Source organism: Peromyscus leucopus, unplaced genomic scaffold (genome assembly GCF_004664715.2).
Source record: "Peromyscus leucopus breed LL Stock unplaced genomic scaffold, UCI_PerLeu_2.1 scaffold_841, whole genome shotgun sequence".
Lineage (NCBI taxonomy): Eukaryota > Metazoa > Chordata > Mammalia > Rodentia > Cricetidae > Peromyscus > Peromyscus leucopus.
The window spans coordinates 68,904-87,538 of NW_023505774.1; the positions used below are offsets into that span (position 1 = coordinate 68,904).

General features: G+C 49.3%; 1 pseudogene; it reads right to left on the bottom strand.

Annotated features, from left to right (window-relative positions):
* LOC114710533 overlaps positions 1 to 18,635 on the bottom strand; it is a 103,272-nt pseudogene that overhangs the window by 7,099 nt on the left and 77,538 nt on the right.

Genomic DNA, 18,635 nt, shown 5'->3' on the forward strand with positions numbered 1-18,635 from the left:
CGGCTTGGGGCCCTCCAACCGTGGTGAAGGCCACAGCATGCCATCCTCTCCCCTCACTGTTGACACTGGCCATGCTGGCCCCTCGGCAAAGCTCAGGGTAGGGCCTGTGTGACTAGTTCCCAAAGCCCCAGGTAAAGCCATACCAACTGTTTGTTTGGAATAGGGTTGAGAGTAGGTCGGCCTTGCACTTGTGACCCCTGTGCCTCCACGGCTCAGTGCTGTCTACAGATGTGAGCCACACTCTCAACATACTTGCTGCTGGGATTTGCTCCTGCTGGCAAGCATTCCATCAACAGAACACATTCCCAGCCTGAATTACTTGTTCTTGTTTCCAGACGGGGTCCGGACAGCACTCAAGCTGCCCAGGAAGTCACGATCCTCTTGTCCTAGCACTGGGTGCTGGGATTACAGGCATGCACCACATCTGGTTACAGTTATTGCTTTATTTATACTCTACCTTGAAAGCATGCCTTTTCAGTATCGTGTGTGAGCAAACAGAACGTTCATGCAGGCCACTGGCACATGTGAAGACCCCACGGTTCTGAGAAGCAGCTGGCCTTCTGTGAGATGATCCTTCGTATGTGGGTTATTTATGCATGCACATGGGGCAGAGGTCAGCCTTAGCCTTGTCTGTTTTGGTTTCTGAGTCTCTCACTTAAGGTTTGGTGAAGAATCTAGGCTGGCTGGCTAGCAGCCCCAGGGACCTGGTGTGTCTTAGCATTCTCAGCTCAGGAATGCAAATCTCTGTCCCACTCCTGGTGTTCATTTGCATACAGGGGTGCCCACAGGCCATGGCACTTGTGTGGGTCAGAGGACAGTTTGCAGGTTTGCAGGAGCTGGCTTTCTCCTTCAACCTGGGAACCAAATCGAGGTCAGGTGTACTGGCTTTTACCCACTGGGTCATCTGGATGGATTGGTTGATTATTGATGTACTTGAGACAGTCTCAGTTTTCTAGGTTGGAGCTGAGGGTGACCTTGAACCCTTGATCTCCCTGCTTCTACCTCCTGAGTGAGAATGCTGTGACTACATGTATGTCCCTCCATGTTTGGCTTCATGGCTTTCTATTTTGTACTTTATATTTTTCTTTCTTTAAAAAACAAGCAAACAACAACAACCATGGAGCCCAGACTACACCACATGCTACGCAGAGGCCAGCTAACGCTTGTGGTTTGTTTCACGGAGCCCAGACTACACTACGTGCTACGCAGCTTGAAACCCCCGTTCTTCACGTTCGCCTCCGAATGCTAGGTCACAGGCACATCCACACCTGGCTTTTCGGATGGCAGGGTCTCAGCTCTCGCAAGGTGACTTTGCAGCTCTGCTCCTTCAGTCTCTACCTATTAAGTGCCAGGATGACAGATGCACACCGCCCCATCTTCTAGGGTCAGGTGGTGAGGACTGACTCTCAGGCCTGTGCACATTAGGCGGACATTCTATCCTAAGTCCCTTCTTAAAAGGCAGGTGTCGTGTGGTTAAGGCCGGCCTGAACTACTCAGATGCTGGGATTATAGGCGTGTGTCACCACACTCAGCTCTTTTTTTTTTTTTTTTTTTGTTTTGTTTTTGTTTTTCAAGACAGGGTTTCTCTGTGTAGCTTTGCGCCTGTCCTGGAACTCACTTGGTAGCCCAGGCTGGCCTTGAACTCACAGATATCCGCCTGGCTCTGCCTCCTGAGTGCTGGGATTAAAGGCGGTGCGCGCCCACCACCGCCCGGCGCTCAGCTCTTTTTTAAAGACGGAGTTTACTCTACAGTTCCTGCTGGCCTGGAACTCACTGGCATCAGTCTGCCTCTGGCTTCTGAGTGCTGGTATTAAAGGCCGTGCGCCACCAACGCCCGGCTTCTTTTCTTTTTTCAAGACAGGCTTTAGTCTCAGCACTTGGAGGCAGAGGAAAGCAGACCCCTGAGTTCAAGTCTACCCTGGTCTACAGAGCGAGTTCTAAGAGCCAGGGCCGTACACTGGACCCTGCTGGGGAGGCTGGTGTCAGTCTCCTGGTGTCAGGCTGGCCTCGAACTTGCCTTAGTATTGGGATTAAAGGACTGTGCCATCAGGCTGGCTAGAGTGATAGGAATTCAAACAAAACAAACAAACAAACAAACAAACAACTATAGGCCCAGACTGAACTTGAGCTGGAAGAGGCTAGTCTAGTCTCAAAATAGGTGTGGCTCTGGCCACTAGGAGGATGGACGGAGGCAGGCCACGATCCAAAGGAATCAGAGTCATTGAGGAAGCTGTTTACTGGTAGCCTGAGCTTTGAACCACAGATGACAGCTTAGAGAACATCCTGAGAAATGACAGCGTGGAATGAGAGACCTCAACAAAATGCCCAGGGTTTTAGTTTAAGAGACTTAAAAATCCTGTGCTGCAGAGGAGGATGTGGTTGGTGGGTGTGCAATGGAGCCAAAGGAAGTCTATCCAGAGAGGACTGGTAAAGCCTGGCGCCCACTTAACAGGGAACAAAGTGTTGTTGGTGGCCTCGAGGAGACACAGAAGGACATAATCTGAGAGGCCACTTTGAAAAGTGTGGCAAGTTCATTCATCAGGCAGAGGCAGGCAGATCTCTGAGTTCAAAGCCAGCCCTGGTCTACACAGCGAGTTAGTTCTAGGGCACAGAGAAAGCCTGTCTTGATGAAATTGTTCAGAATACTTTACTATTAATGGCATAATTGTGAAGTGCAGAAAGGCCCTTTCTAAACAAGACGTGCAGTCTGTGGATGCAGTCTGAGAAGATCTGGTCATTTTATGTGTCACAGAGGGAACTCCGGATGTGCCGGAAACTTCGGTGGAAGAGGAGGCTGTGGTGGTGTCCTGGCTATGGCAGCAGAGGAGGCTGTTGTGGCAGTGGACCCGGATATAGAAATGAAGGTGGAGGAAATGGTCACAGGAGATAAAGGGGGACATTTTGGTGGAGGTGACTGTCGTGGAAATCACAGTGACGACAGGAATCACTTCGGCCCAGTGAAAGGGCAGTGCCGGCGGATGACGCCCGTCTCCCTGTGCTGGTGCTCAGACCTGGTGCTGTACGAGGTGGATACAGAAGGTTTTGTTTTGAGACAGGCGTCTGTGTGGTAGCCTTAGCTGGCCTGAACTTGCTTCTTAGACCAGGCTGCCTCGAAGTCACCGAGATTCACCTGCCTCTGCCTCCTGAGTACTGCGATTAAAGGCGTGCACCAGCGTGTTCAGCTCTTTATTTATTTGTGTGTGGACAGACACACACTATGGCACACATGCTGAGGCCAGAGGACAACTTGCAGGAGTCTGTTGTTTCCTTCCTCCAGGTGTGTTCCAGGACTTCAGTTCATTTTACAGTTTTAATGGCAAGTGCCTTTATCTGCTTAGCCAGGTCTGGAGCAGAGGGCAGGAGAATCAGACTAAGTTCTAGGGCACAGCAAAGTCCTGTCACAAATGAGCAAGTGCACAAGCAAACCACAGAGCAGACGTGGGAGGGCTCACAGGTTCTTCTGTTTGGGCACGGCGGCCCGAGTCGGCCCTCTTTACTCAGTCCCAGCCCGTGACTGGACAGGTGCCTGGCCAGCAGGGAGTCCTCATACCCCCCAGGAGCTGCAAATACCATCTTATTCTAGCAAAGGTTCTACGAAGGAAGTCCCAATGCTCTGTATGTTAAGGGGAGAGGTGCCATGAAAGGACAGGACATGGGTGGTCCCCAGGCTGGGGCAGCACCCACACTGGGCCTGAGAAAGCCAGTGGTGATGGGGAGAGACCAAAGTACTCACGGTCTTTCTGGTTGCCCTTCTTCATCGAGGTAGATGTTTAGTTTTCATATTCCAGATAAACTGGTGTGCCAGAAGCTGGGACTTGGCCGCCGCCCAAAGAATGTATTCACGCACATAGCCCATCTGTAGGGAGGCCGAGACCAGTCAGCCTTTGCTCCTGGAAGAAACTCTTCCTAGCCTAGTGCGAGAGGTAACTCCCACCACGTGGCTGTGTGCTGCTCAGTTATGTAGATGTACCTGTTAGGGTCAGGGCTAAGTCTAGCCGAGGGGCCAGGCCAGCAGCCGGGGCTGGCCGCTCATGGGTCAGGGCTCAAGGCATGAAGTCCACAATACAGGCCTGGGTCTCCTGTGGGGTTCCCTTGTATGAAGAACAATGACCCTCAATTTCTACTGCTGTCAAATACAAGAAACACAGAGGCTAACTCTGAGATACCACCTTACACTGTCAGAATGGCCATGATCAAAAACACTAATGACAGTCAATGTTGGAGAGGATGTGGAGCAAGGGGAACACTCCTCCACTGTTGGTGGGAGTGTAAACTTGTACAACCACTGTGGAAATCAGTATGACGGTTTCTCAGAAAATTGGAAATCGATCTACCTCAAGACCCAGCCATCCCACTCTTGGGCATATACCCAAGGAATGCTGATTCATACCATAAAGCTACATGCTTAACTATGTTCATAGCAGCACTATTCATAATAGCCAGAACCTGGAAACAACCTAGATGCCAGTCAACTGAAGAACAGATTAAGAAAATGTAGTACATATACACAGTGGAGTACTACTCAGCAAAGAAAAACTGACAGCATGAAATTTGCAGGCAAATGGATGGAACTGGAAAATATTATCCTGAGTGAGGTAACCCAGACTCAGAAGAACAAACATGGTATGTACTCACTCATAAATGGTACTAGATATAAAGCAAAGGACAATCAGACTGCAACCCACAGATCCAGGGAGGCTACCTAGCAGAGGGGACCCTAGGATGACTGTGGCTTATAATAAGTTTTGGTTTTACCCAATCACTGGGCAAGCTTTAGCGAAACATTTCACTATTAGGGTAAGAATTTATACTGTATCAAGCTGATGAAAGAAAAAGCTGACCGTGGGGCTGGTGAGGTGGCTCAGAGGTTAAGAGCACTAGCTGCTCTTCCAGAGGTCCTGAGTTCAATTCCCAGCAGCCACATGGTGGCTCCCAACCATTGATAATGAGATCTGGTGCCCTCTTCTGGCCTGCAGGCAACATGCAGGAGGAATACTGTATACATAATAATCTTAAAAAAAGAAAGAAAGAAAGAAAGAAAACGCTGGCCATACTTTCAGGAGGGGAGGCTAAAACTTGTTAGATTATGGATTAGCCTATAGAAAAATGTCGGCTGTAAATCAAACAGTGAAGGGGAAGATGAATAGGAATCTCCTTACACAACTTAGTAAAACATAGCTCTCTGAACAGATAAAGATAGGTTTCTTCTGTATCCCAGAATCTAATCAATATTTATATGTATAATTCAGCTATCACTTGGCTTAAAAGGGCTTATTGGGAAATGTTATCATTTATACCATTTTCTACAGAGAAAATATTTTACTGTTTAAAAAAAAAAAAGAAAGAAAAACATTCCAAAACATCAACAACAACACAGAGGCTAGGGTACCAAAAGCTCATTTAGAAGGCTGTCTCCGTTCCACAGTGACAGGATCCAGAAGGCTCTGAGGGTGCACAGAGTAGCATGTAGCCAGCACACTGATGGCTACCATCTTACGGATCTCTTCTCTCTTTCCATGTCAGTGTTCCCTACCTCAATCCCCTCCACCTTAGTGTTGGAGATATGGTCTCTTAGCAACCAAAAGCTTGCTGATTTGGCTGGACTGGCTGGCTGGTCCCAGGAAGCCTCGCACTCCTGCCTCCCCAGCTCCAGGTCTACAGGGGATGCTATGCCTGCCTTTCACATGGATGCCAAGTTTGAATTCGGGTCCTGTGCATACCTGGCCATTGTTTACCTAAGCCTCTCCACATTCCTAGTAACCTCTAGTTTTAATGACCGTGTCTTAGGTTAAAGAGTGACCTGGGACTAGAGAGATGGCTCATCAGATAAGAACAGAGGTGTTCTTGGAGAAGACTGGAGTTCAGCCCTTATCACCACAGCAGGCTGCTCATAACGCCTGCAACTCCAGGTCTAGGGGATCCAAGATCTCTGGACTCCACAAGGACCCGAACACACACATACACATGACTGAAAAGAACAATAATAAAAATAAAACTTTAAAAAAATGTAAGCTGAAGGGGGGTAGTAGCTCATATCTGTAATCTCAGCACTTGTAAAGCAGGATGCACGTTTGAAGCCACCCTGGGCTAGAGAGAGAGAGAGAGAGAGAGAGAGAGAGAGAGAGAGAGAGAGAGAGAGAGAGAGAGAGAGAGGGAGAGGAGAGGGAGAGGGAGAGGGAGAGGGAGAGGGAGAGGGGAGGGGGAGAGAGAGAGAGAATGTTTAAAAAAAAAGTCTCCCAAATTTAAAAAAAAAAGGAAAGGCAAAGAGCAATAATAGCATTAATATGAGAAATGGCAGAACTTTTTCCAGAACTGCCCTGCCCTGTATAGTCCTTCACCTTTCTCACTGCCGTAGCTCTGTGCCCCAGCCTCCTGCAGTGGCCTGTCTCCAGTTCAGCACCTTAAAAACCTCAGTCTAAACCGGTAAGGCCCCTTACCTGGTGGTGAGTGGGCAGACAAGCCTGTAGGTGTTACTGACCCTGGCTAATTAATGCGAGGGACAGTCTCCATGAACATCCTGCTTTGAAAGGACTTAAGAGAACCAGTCTGATGTCTTGGGCCTGAAGACCAGGTAGAGGGAACAGGAAAGTGGAGAGCCAGAGTATATTAGGCCACTCTACAGCCTAGCTTGGCTGTCTTAGAAACTGTCTCTGTAGACTGTAGTACAATATTATTGTAAGGTGTGTTACTTTTGTTAATGTTGCATTTGTTTAATTCTGTGAAGCTGTGTTACATTGCCTGTCTAAAACACCTGATGTCTAATAAAGAGCTGAATGGCCAATAGCAAGGCAGGAGAAAGGATAGGCGGGGCTGGTGGGCAGAGAGACTACATAGAGGGAGAAATCTGGGGAGAAGAGGAGAGATGGAGAACTGAACAGGAGAGGAGACAGCCACCCAGCTACACAGCAAGCTGTAGAGTAAGAAACAAGGAAAGGTATGCAGGAATAGGAAGGAAAAAGCCCAGAGGCTAAAGGCAGATGGGATAATCTAAAGTATAGAAGCCAAGCTAAGGCCGGGCATTCATAATTAAGAAAAAGCCTCCATGTGTAGATTTATTTGGGAAGCTGGGTGGTGGGCCCCCTAAAAGAGCAAAAACAAACCAACAATAGTAGACCACACTGGCCTCTAACTCAGAGATTCACCTGCCTCTCTCCCAAGAACTGGGACTACAGGTGTGTACCACCAGGCCCAGCTCGGTGAGAGTCTTAGCTGTGGAGGTGGAAATGAGAGGTTCTACATTAGAGGTTCTCAGACTTCATAATATGACCCTTTGTACAGTTCCTCATACTGTGGGGACCCCAACCACAAAATCATGTTTGTTGCTACTTCATAACTGTGATTTTGCTACTGTTATGAATTGTAATGTAAATATCTGTGTTTTCTGATGGTCTTAAGTGACTTCTCTGAAAGGGTCGTTCAACCCCAAAGGGTCTCAATCCACAGGTTAAGAAACAGCTGATCTAGGAATTTAAGTCCAGTCTTGGCTCATGGTTCAAGGCCAAGTTTGAGCTACAAAACACCTTGTCTCAATAAACAAAAACAAAAATGTAATTAGAACAAATTAAGTTGTCCAAATTCACAAATTTGTTTTTGTTTTTTTTTTCTTTTTTTGAGACAGGATTTCTCTGTGTATCCCTGGCTGTCCTGGAACTCACTCTGTAGACCAGACTGCGCTTCAAACTCAGAGGTCTACCTGCCTCTGCCTTCCTGAGTGTTGGGATAAAAGGCGTGGGCCACCATCTGTCAGTAAACAGAATTTTACTGGGTAAAGCTGGGTATGGATCACATTTATAATTCCAACACTTGGGAGGCAGGTAGACTGTTATGAGCTTGAGGCTAGTCTGGATTACATGGCAAGACTCTGTTTCAACAGCTACCCTTCCAACAACAAAACACACGCAGCCTACTTGCTGTCCTGGCGCTGACATACAGTGGCGCCCCACTCACAGCTGACTGTAGCTGCCGAGTCCCCACGGCATAGGAAGTATGGTTACTGCCTACAGGTCACTACCCAGAACACGGGTGCCTGGGCAGCGGGCTCCTGCCCCCCTGCCCCTTCCTCAGCTCAGGCCCTTCTGCTGGGCCCACATGGAGTAGGAGCGCTAACCAGGCAGGACAGGGGGAAGGAAACAAGCTTCTGGAGAAGAGAGTCCTCACAGTAGTTCCAGAAACAACGAACGGCAATGAACGCTAAGTGCTGGCTTGCTGGCTGTTGGCTCTGTGTGCTACCAATGTGGTATCTATATGGTCCCACCACTCAAGAGTCGGGAGGTTGCTAGGTCTCTAGTTAGGACTCAGTTTTCAAGACAGTTTGCCGATGTTCCGAAGCACCTATCTGAAGACTACAGATCATGGCAGCCTGTGGGGAAGAAGGCGCCTGGGACAGCCAGCCACAGGGGCTAATGGAGCACAGAGGGCCGAGTCAGGACTCAGATCATCTAGATCATCATGTTGCGCTCACTTGTGGCTGTAAGTGGCTGAACTATCTCCCAAATTCACGTGTGGAAGCACCTCAGCATTGTGATATAAAGAGGTCACAGGATAGGTCCTGGTCTAGACTAAGGGAAGAATGGGCGAAGACAGGGCAGAAATACCGCACGCCCACTGAGGGAGAAGGCCAGGAAGCAGACCAGCCGGAGCCTCAATGCTGGAGCGCCATCCTCCAGACTTTAGTTACAACTATGTGTTACGGGTGTTTTGCCCTACATGCATGTCTCGTGCACCATGTTGTGTGTCTGGTGTCCACGGATGGTCAGAAGTGGGGTTGACTCCCCTGGAGCTGGAGTTCCATATGGATAGTTGCCAGCCATCATGTGGGTGGTGGGAACTGAACCTGGTTCTCTGCAAGAGCCAGCAGCAGGCCCTTAAACCACTGAGCCACATCCTCTCCAGTCCCAGGATTTATTTATTTTATTGTATTATTTGAGATAGAATCTTCTCTATGTAGTCCTGGATCCTGGAATTGTTTTGTAGACCCAGGCTGCCTCAAAGTCAAAGGTGAACCTGCCTCTGCCTCCCAAGTGCTGGGATTAAACGGCGTGCGCCACCACAGCTGATAAAATGATAGAACTTTTTTAAAAATTTTTATTTATTATTTCGTGTTGGTGTGAGTGCCACAGTGTGCATGTGGAGATCAGAGGACAACTCTACAGTTGGTCCTCTCTTCCCATCATGGGATCCGGATTGGACTCTGGGGTCAGGTTTCTGTGGCAAGCACTTTTATCCTGGGCACATCTGGCCTCCAAATTTATGTGAAAGTAAATGTCTTTTTTTCTTTTTCTTTTTCTTTTTTTTTTTTTTTGAGGACAGGGTTTCTCTGTGTAGTTTTGGTGTCTGTCCTGGATCTCGCTTCTGTAGCCCAGGCTGGCCTCAAAACTCACAGAGATCCGCCTGGCTCTGCCTCCCGAGTGCTGGGATTTAAAGGCGTTTACACCACCACGGCCCTGCGTAAATGTCTTGTTTAAGTCACCTGGTTGTTTTGCCACTTTTCTGGTCATGTGATTTCCTGCGCCCTGACCCAGAAAAGAGGCTCCTAGAACAGGCTGCCCACCCATAGGAAAACAGCTAGACGGTGCATCAAGCCCGCCCTCTCTGCAGTGAGGGGTCCAGTCTGAGGGAGCCCAGAGGGCGCCTGCTGGAGCTGTGGACTAGGGGCTGCGTGGCGGCTACACAGGCAGTTCCTGGCGAGGAAAGTGGAAAGCTGTGCCAGTACGTACCTTGTCATATATCTCAGGGCCTTGCACAATCTGGGGGATGTTAGAACAGAATTGGCATCCTGCAGAAGGAGGAAGGACGGAGGACTTTAGAGGTTCTAACAAGTTTAGAACAGTAATGAGCGCTGGACCTGCACACAGGACGCTGCCTCCTGCTGGAGCCTGGGGAAGGTGCAGGGGATCACAAGGGAAAGCGTCCAAGGCTTTGCGACACACATCGGTGAAAATAAACACGCAGAGGAGCCTGCCCGAGGTAAACAGGCTGAAGTTACTAAGACTTGCTGGTGCCGATGCTGTAGGAAGCAGAGCTCTAGAACATTCTACAGGCCCTCCATCATGGCTACAACATAGGATGTCCCCAAGAGTTTGCTGTTGGGGTAAGAGGCATGGGTTACACTGCTCACCTCTCATAGGAGGCCCAAACTCAGAGTAAACTTTCTCTTTAACCAAAAGATTCCAATTTAAAGCTAAAAAAGAAAAAAAAAAGCCACAAACTAGGAACACATATGAATTACAACTGATTTTTTTTTTTTTTTTTTTTTTTTTTTTGAGAAAGGGTCTCACTGTGTAGCCCTAGCTGGCCTAGAACTCAGAGATGTGCCTTGCCTCTGCTTCCCTGGTGTTTGCTATTAAAGGCGTAGGCGTGTGCCTCCACAGCCCAAATTCATCTTCTGCAACTACAGAAGCCACTAAGACATATTCTAGATGAGCCACACAGTGGGATGCATCCCAGGGCGATCTGTCTCACATCTGCCCACCTAACCATGCTGGGAAGCTGCACCCTCGGCTGCCCAGCAGGGCTCTGACTCACCGGGAGGGAAGGACCGCAGGACTTTCACCCCATACTGTTGCAGTGAGAGGGTGTGGCGGATACATGCTGGAGAAGTAGGAGAGGCCTGTGGGTGGTCGGTCGTGGGTGCCCAGCACAGGACATGGCTGAGCTCCGGGGCATCGGCGTCAATGGTGTGCCAGGTGACCAGGAACTAGGAGAGAGGTGGAGACAGGGTTGCCGTGGTCCTTTCAGCCACGGCCTGTTCAAGAACGGCCAGAGCAAAGGGCAATAGGGCGGGTGTGGTATGCATGTCTTTAATCCCAGCACTCATGAGGCAGAGAGGCAGATCTGTGAGTTCAAGTCCAGCCTGGGCTACATGGCAAGGTCTAGGCCCAAAAAAGAAAAGAAAAAGAAAAAAGTGACAGTAAAAAAACACTTATGATAAAACGGAAAATGTTTCTGACATGTATACAAAGTAGCATCATCATCATCATCATCATTATTTTGGTTTTTCGAGACAGGGTTTCTCTGTGTAGTTTGGAGCCTGTTCTGGAACTTGCTTTGTAGCCCAGGCTGGCCTCGAACTCACAGAGATCCACCTGCCTCTGCCTCCCGAGTGCTGGGATTAAAGGCTGCCACCTGGCCGATATTTTATTTATTTTTATGTGTATGAGTGCTTGCCTAAGTGCACATCTGTTGTTACCATGTGTGTGCACGGCCTGCTGAGAACGGGACAGGCTCGATCCCCTGGACAGGAGTTGCACACAGTTGTGAGCCGCCGTGTGGGTGCTGGAATTGAAACCCGGCCTTCTGAAGAACAGCCAGTGCTTAACCACTGAGCCATCTCTCCAGCCCCGCTTCTTCCTCCTTCTCTCTGAGACACAGTTCCACTCTGTGGACCAGACAGGGCTGGAACTTTGACCCTCCTGCTTCAGTCTCCAAGTAGCCAGGACTGCAGACCTGTACTGGTGACCAGGCTCAGCAGTGATGGTTAAAACCAACTTCATTGGTTTGAGAAATACCTAGGTTAATAAAGTACACCTTTGAGTATGTCTGTGAGGGTCCAAAGAGGACTGGATCCTGAGGGCTCTGACCTGATGAATAGAGGAATAGATTAATCTTTCTTTTTTTTTTTTTTTTTTCAAGATAAGGTTTCTCTGTGTCTTGGAACTAGCTCTGTAGACCTCTGTAGTCTCTGCCCTCCGAGTGCTGGGATTAAAGGCGTGCGCCACCACCACCACCACCCGGCTCAGATTAATTTTTTGAAGAATTCATACTATGGTGGCATTATTTTGCGGTGGGGCCTAGTGGAGGAAATGTGTCATTGGAACCATGTGTCTGATCTGTTTTCTCAGGATGTGAACAGCCTCCTGCACCTGCTCTGCCGCCACGGTGCTCTCTCAACCATATGAGGCCGATCCCTCTGAGACTGAGTCAGAATAACCCTTTCCTTCCTGAGTGTTCTGTGAGGTGTTTGGCCATAGTCATGAGAGTAACCAGGCCTTTCTGGAAGACGTTCTAGATGTAGTTGAACTTGAACTGTTGTGTGGGGGCTGTACTACCTTGATGGCTTCAGGGACATCACTAACAGCTCCTGGGTCCAATCGAACGAGACGGGTCACTTCGTTTCCAATGGCTTCTGTATTCTTGAACCTACAGTGCACAAAGGTTTGGGTTCCTTCACTGCCACAGAAGCGCCAGCAGGAACCACTCAGCTGGAGGGATTTAGTCATCAACACTGTATGACAGATCTCTAAATGTTGTAGGCAAGTAATAATAAATACATTGAAGTCTGAAAGGGACCCTTTGAAAAAATTACACCATTACAGCACTCACGAGGAGGTGACGGGTGAAGACACAGAACCCTTTCTCTGTAAGATGACTTAGTGACAAAGGCTGATGCCAACCTTGATGACCCAAGCTCACTTCCTAGTCCCACACAGTGGAAAGAGGACCGAGTGAGGCAAGCTGGCTTCTGATCACACACACAGACACACACACACAGACACACAAACACACACACAGACACACACACACACACACACACACACACACACACACACACACACACACACGAAATTCCTCCAAAACAAAAAAACCAACCAACCAAAACGAAAGGGAAGGACAAGAGAAAAGCCACAGCATTACTATGCTGTGAGGAAGTGGCTGGACTCTCTTCAGAACTGCCCCACCCTCTATGACCAGCCACCCTTCTCCTGTAGCTCTGTGCCTAGCCTCTGCAGTGGCCTGTCTCCGGTTCAGCACCTTAAAAAACCTCAGTCTAACCCGGTAAGGCCCCTTACTGGCGGTGAGTGGGCAGACAAGCCTGTAGGTGTTACTGACCCTGGCTAATGCGAGGGACAGTCTCCATGAACATTCTGCTTTGAAGGGACTTAAGAGCACCAGTCTGTTGTCTTGGGCCGAGGACCAGGTAGAGGGAACAGGAAAGTGGCCCAGCTTGGCTCGGGAGAAGGCTGAGAGGCCATTGTTGGCCACGGGGCCTCTGCAGCTCACCTTGCCCACGGCTGCCAGTGTGAGACTCACCTCGAGAGGCTTACGGTACGCTGGGCAGACAGCCACAGCCAGAGTGTCTGCTCTTAGCTTGAGCTCAAAGATGAAGTCACTCAAACACAAACACAATCCAAACTCTCCCAAATTGTTTCTGTGGACTCCCTCCCAGGAAGGAAGCCTTTACAAATTACACTGTGACTGTCCTTTTTTTTTCTTAAACAGTGCCAGGGATTGAACCAGGGTCTTGTGCGGTGCTAGCTAAGGGTTCTACCACTGGGCTACACTCCCTAGTCATACACGTGGTGCCGAATTCATCCAGACATTCCTTTCCTGGGCTGGGTGTTGTGGCACCTAGGAGGGGCTGACACAGTCACAAGGGTCACTGTGTGACCTCTGAACAGACCAGGTGAGAACCCCGAGTGTTCCTACAGGACCCATGTTAGAGACGGACAGACGGACGGAGGGAGGGAGGGAGGGAGGGAGGAAGGGAGGGAGGCTGGGCTGCCCGAGGCGCACCTGGCCGGCAGCTGCACAGCGAGGTAGGGAGAGATGCCCCAGGCGAGGTTCACGTTGTCCTTCCACTGCTTCTCACTCAGGCTGATGTATTTGGACCTCCAGTTGGCCACACTGCTCTCCCCCGCCTGGTCCAGCTCCAGCTCTGGGGCTGACAGCGGGTTGTACCAGGTGATGAGACGCTCAATTTCAGTGGCCTGGTGAGACCAAACAACGTCCAGTGTATCTTGCTGCGGCGTCCCCATGCGGCTCCCCCCACCCCACCCCACCCCCCCCACCCCACCCCCCACCCCACCCCGCTGCACACAGGGGAGCCGCGCGTGTGGCCTGAGTCTCACCAGCAGTGACAGCAGCAGCGTCCTGCGCTTCATGTAGTACTTGTGCAGCTGGGAACCCCGGTTGGTTTTCTTAGACATGCCTAGGAGCAAAGACGAACCACGGTCGCTGTCTTCGAGGCCACTATCTGCCCTGCCTTTTCCTTTGGTGGTGTGTTGGTGACTGAACCAAAAAACCTGGGCCACGTTTTAGAACTAGAAGAAGCTGCCTTCTGATGTTCTGTTCTGCCATTGAAGTGAGTGTCCACCACACCACCAGGATGGGAACTCAAGACTGGACAGAGGATGTAGGAGTCAGGCCTTGACCGACCTGACTTTTTGGAGATGGTAGACATGCCACTGGAGAGGGGTAAGTGTTGATCCAGCCCTGTGCGGCCTGCTGTCGAGAGCCCACGGTCACATCCAGGTTGCTCCGGGTGTCTTGGTTATCTGCGGAGAGACACATTGTAGACTTGGGTGAGGTGGCTCAGGACACCACAAGGAAGACAGCTCCGTAAGTCTTGCTTCGCCAGCACAGATACCTAAGGTTGACCTCCCTAGAACCTCCATTAATAACTTGGGTGTTGTGGCGCATCTTCCTGATGCTGGATAGTGGCCAGCAAACCCAGCTTACTTGCAAGTTCCAGGCCAGCGAAAGACCTTGTCCAGAAAAAAAGAAAGACAATATAGAGCTGGTGTGGTGGTGCACACCTTTTTAATCCCAACTCAGGAGCAGAGGCAGGATGATCTCTGTGAGTTCGAGGTCAGCCTGGCCTACAGAGTGAGTTCCAGGACAGCTAAGCTGCACAGAGAAACCCTGTCTCGAAAAGCCAAAAATAGAATAAAATAAAACCATCAGTTTTAAAAAAATCTTAGGTGTAAGAACGTTTTGCCTGTATGTGTGTACAGGTGCTCATGGAGAACGGAGAACAGTGTTGCATCTCCTGTTACAGATGCTGTGAGCCACCATGTGGATGCCAAGAATTGAACCCAGGTCCTCTGGAAGAACAGAGCTCTAACCACTGAAGCAGCTTCTCCAGCCTGTCACTGGTTTTTGATAAGCAAAGGCAGTTACTTGCTTACTGGCACTGTGGGGCAGGAACCTGAGCATCCGGGGGGCAAACTACACAAGCTGTCGGCCCTGCTCGCTGTGGAAGCGGAAGGAAATCTGGCTTTAATGCTTCTTTCCTCTTCCTGGAGAGACCTGCTACAGGAACAAACCTCTCAGGGAGCGTTCAGCAGCTCTCTGTTCAGGAGCGGGAACCTCCTTCTGTCTGCTGCTGCTGCTGCTGCCACGTCTGTGTCCTGGAGTGTTCTCTTTGCCTTGGGAAAGCTACTGGTTCCAGCATACGATGGCTGGCTGCACGTATGTCTGCACGCATGTTTGTATATGTATGTACACACCCATATACAGATATACTCTGCTTCCTTTCAGGCTCAGCTCAGAGGTCACTGTTTACAGAAAAACTTTCTTCAATGCCAATCTACCCTGGTTGGGCCGTGCGCCAGTCTGGAGGAGAGCTCCTTGAATCCCTCTACTGAAGTGATCTGACTGCCCTTATCAGATGACAATGGGTTATGATGAATTCATCTGGGTATACTGGCCTTCCCCTACTCAGTGGGCATCTGGGAAGTGAGCCGGTCCAGCAGAGTTGTAAGGAAGAGTGCCCTGTGCTTGCCATATGCATCAGCGAGGTTGGAGGAGAGGCAGCTGGCAGGCACAGTACTGGGTTTTTCAACACTGTAAGGCAGAGCCAAGGTCAGGGCTCACCTGGGCCCTGACTGTTTCTCGTCCTGCCTTCCCAGAACCATTCACAAAGCACCCCAACCCCCGTGCCTGCTCTCCACCCTCCCCTCCCAGGTTCGTCCGTCTGCTCTCCACACCCAGCAGCTGCTGTGCTGCTGAGGGCAGTGCTTACCTGGGGTTACAAGCTGGCTGGCGGTCAAGTACTTCTTATCCGAGAACATGGCAGTCCAAAATTTAATCATTATGCTTATGTCTTCACGAAGTCTCTTTTCTCCTTGGGTAGGAACTTTGGTGGACAACTACAAACGTTCACAAGACAGAAAGAGCTGAGCGTCTGCAGTCAGAGCCTAGGAAGCATTCATGAGGCAGCAAGAGCAGACATAAAAGTTCACTTTCTTCTTTGGGGGTTACCCTAATCATTAGCAAGGATGACCTCACTAACTCCCATGGGAAGTGTGGGTGTCCTGACAGCCTATGTACTCTGTTCAGCTTTACCACCCAGGTATCATTACATAGCTCAGACTGCCTGTAACTCCAGACACACACACATATACATATATATCCCTATATATTGCAAGGTGGCCTTGATCAATGATTTCCTAGATCCGTCAGACCGTAGGCATGTGCCACCATGCCTGGTTCCTATTGACAGCCTCTGTGGAAGTAGTGCGCTGTGGCAGATGGTAATTTAGCTATCTGCATACAAACACACAGCCTACATTTGCAAAGACTCATGCAGATATTTGCAGGATTTTGTGTAGCAATCATTTATATTACAGAAATAGTAAATGTATGCAATTTAATCTCCCTCTCTTTTATTATTATTTTTTTTTCTTGAGACAGGGTTTCTCTGTGTAACCCTGGCTGTCCCAGAACTTGATCTGTAGACCAGGCTGGCCTTGAACTCTGAGATCTGATTGCTTCTGCTTCCTGAGTGCTGGGATTAAAGTCGCATGCCACTACTCCGGCTTAAGTGCATTCTTATAGATTTTTTATTCTTGAAGATCCCAGACACGTATGCAGTATGTCTTGATCACACGCACCCTTTCCTCTCTCCGACCTGCCCCTTCAGCACTTCTCCCTAGATCAACGACTTGCCCCCTTTGGACAGGTCTCTCTATGTAGGCTTGGAACATGCTACGCAGACCAGGCTGGTCGAGAACTCAGAGATCGCCTGAGTGCTGGGGTAAAGGTGTGTGCCACCACACCTAGCTCCTCTTCCCGTTCCTATCACCACTGAATTCAATTAGTGCTGTCCACATATGCTGTCCACATATGCGGAGGTGTGTAGGGTCATTCATGGTTTTGTCTTTGATTCTCAAGTGCTCCTCTTGCATCCGGCTTCACAAATGGACTGCAGGTGTATGCCACTGTGCCTGGATGCTCTTAATTTAGACAAATAAAAACTTGGACTAAAATCTAGAGTTAGAGATTACTGTCACCTGAAATGGTGGCGGGAACTGAACTCAGAACCTTTGGGAAATAGCAAGTGTTCTTGACTACTGAGCCATCTCTCCAGGTTTGCTCCCAGCTCCTGCTTCGTGCTGTTAAATCTTGTTTTGACACAGTGAGTTTAGTTACAAAACCACTAAAGAAAAACACCTCGCCAGGAGGTGGTGGCGCACGCCTTTAATCCCAGCACTCGGTGAGGCAGAGGCAGGCGGACCTCTGTGAGTTCGAGGCCAGCCTGGGCTACAGAGTTCCAGGACAGGCTCCAAAGCCACACAGAGAAACCCTGTCTCGAAGAAACAAAACAAAACAATAAAAACAAAAAAACAAAAAAGAAAATATCTCTGTGTCTTCCAGAACTATTAACTACCTACCTGTAGAGCCCAGGATCAGGCCCTGTGAGCCCCTGCCCCAATCAAATGAACTGAACTTCAGGGACAATCTGCAAATACTCCATTGGGCACCTGGCTCTGAGCGCACACAGCTGAGGAGACTCCAGTCTAGTCATGCAAGGGCTAACGAATGAGGTTGTGAGCATGAGCCAGGCAAACTACATCCTATATAAGCAGCTTCCTGGGGAACAAGGGCGTTCTAGGCTGGACTGCAGCCATGTCTGGACATGTGCACAACACAGCTTCAAGTAATACCTGAAATAGTCAAAGGCCGTTGAGTAGATCTTCTCTCGAAGCACGTTTCGAATGGTTGCATTTGGAACCACATCCGCATGCAGAAGGGACAACCCCAGGGTGAGCAGTCTGCGAGAAAGCCACAGGTTGAAATCCTAGCCAAGGCTGAGCCTCAAGGGGTGTCTAAGCAAACAGACCAGACTCTCTGAATACAGAGAGCCCAGAAACATTACCAGTAGGGGTTTCATCACTTAGTTGTGTTTTCTCTCTCTCTCTCTCTCTCTCTCTCTCTCTCTCTCTCTCTCTCTCTCTCTCTCTCTCAGACAAAGTCTCAGATATTCCAAGCTGGCCTTCAGTTCTCTTTTGGAGTGTGAAGATAAACCTGAATTTCTGATCTCCTTACCCACATCTTTTAGGTGCCAAGATTAGTGTTAAAAATTAAATAAATAAAAATGATGATGGCGCACGCCTTTAGTCCCAGCACTCAGGATCTCCTGAGTTCCAGGCCAGCTTAGTCTACAGAGCTAGTTCTAGGACAGCCAAAGCTACACAGAGAAGCCCTGTCTCAAAACAAACAAACAAACAAACGAAAGAAACTAAACAGAAATCGTTCTATGGATGGGTAAAGGTTACTGTAGGCCCTACAGTTAAAAGAATTCATTTAGTTAACTAAAGTAAAGGTTTTTCCTGCACTAAGACAGCTCTTAGTCTAGCACCTGTGCAGCAGTGAGGCCCTGTACCACATAAAACCTGACACATTCTCTGTAAAAGCCTCCGAGTGAGTGGGTTTGGGATGTAGCTCAGTTTGTAGAGTGCATGCCTTATGCTGAGGTCCATCCCTAACACTGCATCAAGTAGGTATGGGAAGACTTTTTTTTTCTTCCTGAGACAGGGTTTCTTTATATAGCCCTGGCTGTCCTGGGACTCACAGAAATTTGCCTGCCTCTGCCTCCCAAGTTAGGACTAAAGGTGTGTACCACTGCCACCACC